The sequence below is a fragment of the Bombus vosnesenskii genome, unplaced genomic scaffold (assembly GCF_011952255.1).
Source record: "Bombus vosnesenskii isolate JDL3184/JDL3185 unplaced genomic scaffold, Bvos_JDL3184-5_v1.1 scf7180000013273, whole genome shotgun sequence".
In the NCBI taxonomy this organism is placed as follows: Eukaryota; Metazoa; Arthropoda; class Insecta; order Hymenoptera; family Apidae; genus Bombus; species Bombus vosnesenskii.
Window position 1 is genome coordinate 400119 of NW_022882931.1, and position 7639 is coordinate 407757.

A 7639-nucleotide genomic window follows, 5' to 3' on the forward strand; every position below is an offset into this window, starting at 1 on the left:
ATTTGTTTCGCGTACAGGACAAAATCAGAAATTTGCCCACGGGAAACCGTTACCTTTACATACCACAACGTTGCAGAAATGTTCGATTTCTGTAATTCAGTAAAATGTACGTGTATTTTGTTGTATCGAGACAAAGACACGTAGTATTAGATATATTTATTTATTTCTTTATTTATTCTCGTACCAATCAACTATGCGTGACATATCAAAGGCAGTCTCGGTAGTCTCAACGGTAGTCAAAAACGCTAGGAAAGCTCCTCCTTGTGCAATTGATACGTGTAATTAAAATCATTGGCAAATTGGCGACTCGCGTCTGCAGAGAGAGTCGGTGGATTTCGTAGTATCGGAACAGGTACGTTCGATGCGACGTGCAGAACAATTTTTAATGACGAGGAGAACCGTGATGTATTAATGCGGAGCTCGCTGGCTTTTAAAGGCGACCGATAGAATTTCACGCGGACGAAGAATGGAAGAACGACGGTGAACAATCACAAAAATGGAGGCACAGTTTCAAGTGAACATTCGGAATGTTCGGTAGCTGCGATAAGTACACATTGTTCGACGCATTGCACGGCGACGTCGGAGCTATCGTTAGTCACGCTTAACCACGTTTTTCGACGACGATCCCCGTCGACGACCTCGTTTTAGTGGCAACGATCGATCGATGACCGGAGTCAAATGCAAATCGCAGCCTCTTAATTGGAAAATGAATTCGACTACGGAGCACGATTATTCGCGAGAGCAGGACCGTCGGTGGAAACTAGTTTCAATACCCGTCGTACGCGTCGTTTACGCCAATTGTTTCGAGATGCAGAATTGTCCCGAGGCCCTGGATTAACTGGGTTTTACGGTCACGTCATTTAAGGAAACATTTTCGGCGTTTAGTACTCGTAACATTGTACTCGTGCTATCTACTAAACAAACTTGAGGCTTTTGTATGTTGAATCACCGAGCCCATGAAAATAGTACGTTTCAGTTCCTTCGTTTTTACAATGTTTAAACAAGATTGCATTTGGCAAAATTAACCTTCGAATTTTTCGAACCAGAAAACCTTAGTCACCCGCAAAGAGGTATTTTCTACAAATAAGTTTCTGCTTATAAATATTCTTTAAAATTTGTACGATTCTCGTAACCTTCTCGCATAATTCAACTAAATATAAGCAGAATCTCACGAGCCAGAAAAATTTCTCTGGAGAATAGAATAACACAAAATTGTATCGATAACATTGTTCGACTTTGCGTATTCGTAATCAGATTTTGTCTTCTACCTCTTATCACTCGCAAAACTTCCAATCTTTTCATATAGAATAATTTTATAATTTACGAAATCCAATGTTTATACTGGCATATAATTCATAGAAATAGGCAAGGCTATTTCAAAATTTCGGTACATGAGAAAACTCGTTATCTCTTGAATTATTTATATCGCTCCTAAAAAACCGATACATTATGAAAGATATTCTTTGCCGTGTCATCTTCATGCATCGAAAGAAAGCTAAAAGAACGCTAAGAATAAGGAAGAAACAAGGGAAAAAACGACGGAAGAAAGAGAAGGCAGAGGCACGGAGTGAAAATCGTGATAAAGAGAGAGAGAGAAGTGGGTGGTGGTTGGTCGCTGGGATGGGGTCTGGCACGCACCCCCGAATGACAGATGGTATTTTCGCGTATCATGATCGCGGCTAGGATAGTTTCCTATATCGTGGAATATACAGCCCCGGCCTGGCATCGTCGACATGTCGATAGCAGGCCTCGCCGTGCGATACATCCACCGATATCCCCGTACCATGAGTATCCGCGGTCCATCCCCTTCGTTCGACCGCTAAATGGCCCAGCGGAGCCACCCCCATGGTGCTCAATTATTGATACTTACCCCTCGTGCCGCCTCGCATTTCCCCGGCTGCATGTTCCCGATGCGTTGCGTCCTTCGATCCTCTGTATGCGAGCGCATCTGCCTGCGACGAAAGATCAGCAAGCCAAAGTCGAAAACTCATCTGGAAAGATAGAAGCGTAAATGAATTTCGAGCCGCGTACAATTTTTCATTTTCGCGCCACTTTTCAATCGCAGTTTCCTTTTCTAAATAGACTGCGAATCTTTTTGATCGATCTAGAGGCATAAAGATGCATAGAACGCGCGTGAAAAGTATGTATAAAATATACAAAATATAATACTCGTTGGAGTATTTAATAAACGAAATAAATATGTACGTAGATGTTGTTCGAAAGATACGAATTAGCGTAAGTAAGAAATATCTTCATGTACGTGACATTTCGCGTGTACGCGATACTCGACGAGGCGAAATTTTCTACTTCGATATTGAAATTCTTCTTAGTGTTCGTTGAACCTTGTCTTAATTAGGACAAGTGAGAAAATAGATCGCTACCTATCTATACGAAGGATCGGAAGTTTGGAAAGTGGTAGGAGTTCGGGAGTTCGTAAATCGAAATGAAGAGAGGGGAAGGGCTGAGAACCGCTGTTGGTCGCAATGGCCTCGATTAACCGTTTGACCGGCTAGAGCGAGTGGTCAACGTTTTCCAGGCGTCCAGCTCGCCCTATTAGATCTACAGGAAGCCTGGAACAGATATCCGGAGGTGGACGTAGCGTTTCAATGTTTCTTTGCATCGAATTCTGAAGCTGGTCTGTTCCACGGGGGAAAGATCGACCAGAGAGAGAGAGAGAGAGAGAGAGAGAGAAACAGAGAGACAGAGACAGACATAGAGAGAAAGAGAGAGAGAAAAAAGAGGAAAGTGCTGTCCACTGATTAAAAGTTTTCTGTTCGACATCGTGGTCGTTCCTTCGCCGAGGCTGGCTCGATGTGAGATTAATCGTGGCTTCTTCGACCAAACCGTAGAAACCAAAAACCGATATCGGTGCGAATAAAGCGAGAAGAACAGAGAGAAAGGAATAAATGGAAGAGGAAGAAGAAGGAAAGGAAGAAGGGAAAAATGCAAACGAATCGGATGGATGGCATTGAAAATATAATCTAGCCCACGGTCTTTCCGTAAACTTTAAGACATTCGTCTATTCGAGGCTCGTTCGTCAAGCGAGTCGAGGAAAACGAAAAGAAAAGAAGCAGCCTCCATAAAGCGATCGGGAAGACCCTCGCCCTTACACCCATAGACGCGAGGCCGCGTCTCTCCTCTAAGTGTATTAGACTCGCGTTTCGGGTCGTGGAAGAAGCTGTGCGGGGGGTTTGGGTGTAAGCCGGAGGACGGTTTCGAAGGGTGCGAGAGGGTGGTCCGATGCCTGTACCCCGCTAATGGCACCCTCGGGGTATTCCCGGAGAACCCTCTCGTATTTATTATTTAGCGAGGATACCGGTAGGTGGAAGGAAGCGGGTGAAAGAGCAACGAAGAAAGAGGACCAACGGGGTAGCGTGAACGCGAAAGAGAGAAAGCCTGCAAGAGAGGGGTCAGCAATGGCAGGCCACGAGGATTTATCCGCAAACATCACACATCGGTCGTAGACTTCCGTTAAGCACGATTTCGAGAATGGAAACCGCAGGAAATTAACGGTGACACGTGGTTCGACTGGACACGTGTTTAGCCGTGTGCTAACGATGAAAAATACAGTATCCGAGCTCCGATCCAACCTCTAATCGGCACTTCAAAAATGATAATAATAATTCCTGTTAATGTTAACGGGATAAATCCTTCATTTCTTTCTTTTTTTTTCTTATTTTTTCTTTTTATAGAAAAGTATAAAGCAATAGCGGCGAGTGTAAGAAAAGGAAAGGGACAGATAATAGCGTGATAAGAAAGAAAAAGGACTGGCGGGGTCGGTCAGTTCGTAGCAAGCTACGTACAGCGACGAGAGCAGAGCATTTGAAAGAAACAAATTATCGCAAAAGTGAACGCGTCACCGACGTGATTTTTCAGATGACATAGAGGAACATAGAAGTTTGATCTATGTTTTAATTTGCAGAAGAATATCTCGTACAGATGGCAACTACGCGATATCGCGTAATAGGCATGCTCGCTGCGATGTACATGGGAAATCATTAAAGAGTTCGTCATTAAAAGTACGTTACAATGGCGGAGGGAAATCCGAATGGAAAAAAGCCGATCGAAGATTTATCGGGACGGTATCAATAGAAGAATCGGTTCACAGATTACGTGGTGACAAAACAGCTGGAAAAACATCGGGACGAGGGAAAAACAATCGAAGGGGAGGCGAAAGGGGGTTGGACGAGGGAATCGGGAAAATCGGAAACAATTGTCGCTCGTGTATGTTCGAAGAGAGGACTTGTGCGCGCGCAATTTGCGCGTCAGGAAAATGCATGCTTCGATGGCAGCAGCTGCGGGACGTTATTGATACTACATTTCTCCCGATTTGACGAATTGCCGTATTGGACTAATGGTCCGAATACGAAAGCCCCTGCCGATCCAGACCCAGCTTCTGACTCGCGGCTTCCTAGCGAAATTGTTGACCCCCCCGTAAAACTATAACTTGCTCATAATTCTCCGACATTTTCGGTCTGGAGAAGCCGGAGGAAAAAACGAGGACGTGGTCAAACAAATGGCAAAGGTAATACCGATACTTCTGCTCCGTTTACTTTTCGAAAATCAATGCCTACCAATCGAGTCTTTCTCCATTTCCGTGATGTCTTTCTCCGTTGAAAAATTTTTCATCCTTACCGTGTATCGTGTATCGGATGTTGGGCTTTTGCTCGAACGTAATTTGTTACGTAATATATTGCAACAAATTATTTGTAAGGGTTTAGAACGTTCGGAGAATGTAAGAATGAATGTTCAAATTTCTTTGAAAACTATTACTATGTATAGTACTATATATAACACAATATGTAATATAATATAATAAATAATACAAAAATTATTATTATATATATATATACATTCAAAAACGTACAGACACGAACATCCATGTTTATACGTTAAATGATACTGTAAATACGTTTGCATAATCAGAGCTAATCCAAATACAAATTTGTATTTTCCAATTGTGAAACTCGACTTTAAATTCATAGAGTGCTTTACACGCGTTACACGTCGTTCGAAAACTAGTTAAATTATACGTATTATAATTGTGAGTATTTTTCAAATTGCTACCTATGTAACTGTATGAGAGTAAAAACCTTAGCATATGCAGATTAAACGCTATTGACTAGAAGAACGATATGTATAAATGGAGATGTTCACCGTGCTATATATATTTATGTAACAAATATACCGTCTACGTTTCGATCTATTCTAGTATTTGGAACGGATTCAAGTAGACTAATATAAATTAGAAGTTCTTACCAGAAAAATCTGTCGTAAAGGTGAACCGAAGCATTTTAGCAGGACGCACAATTTTCCTCAACCTCGGCCTGGCCGATGCTAAGAATCAGCGTCACCGAAATATCGCGGTGTAACTTTGAAAAAATAGGTCGATTAAGAGCGCCGATATCCATCAAACTGTCTCTTAAAATATTCGGCCGGCGATCGAAACATAATCTCGAAATGGAGAATGAATACGGAAACACCATTCTAGTACGTACGGAAGAAAAAAAGAGACTGAGGCACGAGCAGCAACACTAGCTAACGATATCGTCGAACGCAGTAAGGAAAAAAAAGGTCAACAAAGACAAACTGCCTGCGAGTATATTCTAAACATATACAAACCGTTCGATCCGACCTTACTCGGCGTCGATTACTATTAAAAAAACGTAAACTTTAGAGATTGACGACTTAATGGGAGGCTAAGGTTAATTCGTACAAAAACAAAGCATGTTTTTGTGAATTATTTGTGACGACTCAGTTAAAATCTCTTTATTAAAACCAATAGTACATTAAAGTATGACATTCGAAGAATATCGTGTAAAATTTTCACGGAGAAATATCAAAAAATACGGCAATGGCAGCAATTATTCGGACGTGTCTCGGAAAAAAGTAGATTTTGTGAAAGCTCGCGGCCAATTTTCCCTTCAAAGTGTTCCAAAAAAGTGAACAATTGAAATTTCGAAAAACCCTCCCAGCGTTACCTGGGGAAAACTATTACCTAACGAATGAACTTTGATTTTTTGATTTCAGATGATCCAACACCAAGTTATGAGCAATTCTACTTTTTTCCGAGACACGTCCGAATAATTGCTGCCATTGCCGTATTTTTTGATATTTCTCCGTGAAAATTTTATACGATATTCTTCGAATGTCATACTTTAATGTACTATTGGTTTTAATAAAGAGATTTTGACTGTGTCGTCACAAATAATTCACAAAAACATGCTTTATTTTTGTACGAATTAACCTTAGCCCCCCCCCCCCTTAAGAGCTAGAATTGATTGCAATATCGCATGATCCAGAACATTTTTTCCTTCCATTGACGTATATATGTAATACACGATATTCGAATTTATATAAAATCAAGAAATACTAGATATAACGTTTAAAATAGTAAAAATATAAGTAGCAGCGCATTACGTTATAATTTAATATTATTTGATGAATAATATTCGTTGATAAATGCTTGTTAGAGATCGACATGTCGTAAACAGTAATTTGCGAAGGCAACGAATTTTCGCTAGCAATATGGAACAAGTGTCGTTAATGGCTGACATATTGAATCCCGATTACGATGCGGATCAGAATAATCGTAAATTCGATCTACTCTCAAATATCCATTAACGTTTCAGTTAATCTCGAAATAATTAATTCGATTTTATCGAAAGACTAGAAAATCCATATGCCTTTATATGACGAGTGATTGCAATTTGGCAGAAATATCTAATTCGTTTTCCCGCCATTTTCATATGCATATGCATTGTGGTTAACAATAATTTCTATTCATATATTTACACTTACCGAACTAGCCAGCCGAAAGAACCTTATGGTATTTCGTAGCATCGTATCAGGAAATCCAATTTTTGTACCTCCAACGAACACGTACACCAAGTTTTCTCAACTAATTGACACAAATTAACTTCCAATTAACGAACATGTGCACCACTTCACCTCACCGAACACTTTTACGAAAGAAAACATCAAATCAAATGTTGGTCTGATCGGCGGGCGTTAGTGTCGCCACCTACCGACGATGTCGTGAACTATTACTTTCAACTTAAGTTATCCACTGCCAGTGATCGGGTGCCGCCAAATTAAATACTTGTCATTTTCGTTGTTCGAAGAATAATCTTATCTCTTCGTAGGTTGATACTTTTAATTTGTTTTGTACCCCAACATATCTTTTAAATCTAAGATCAGAAAGTACCAAGAACTTAATCTCTAACTGTTACGTTATCGTAAAACGCGTATGTATTAAATGTATTTTTTAACGTTATTATCGCTTAAATAATTTCGATGTCTAGACAGAAAATTAAAATAAATAGAACTGCAGTTTCGATTCCTCCACTTTTTTGTTTCTAATATAATTACGGCTCTGTCGCAATTAAAGCACTCACATTTCCTATTTTTCTCTCGAATTGATTCAGAAAAATAGCCCCGAAGCCGAGGAGAAATGAAACTACATTATGCATAGCGCACCATTTTGCTTGCTGCATTCTCGGGATGATAATGGCATCGTTTGAAGTGTTCGCGTAATTAATGAAGCTAAAAACTTTTGACCCTTAATTACGCTGTCCATTGTATTTCGAGAGTTCTTTCTTTCTCGGGACTACTATGAGAATGCGAATAAAGAATACAG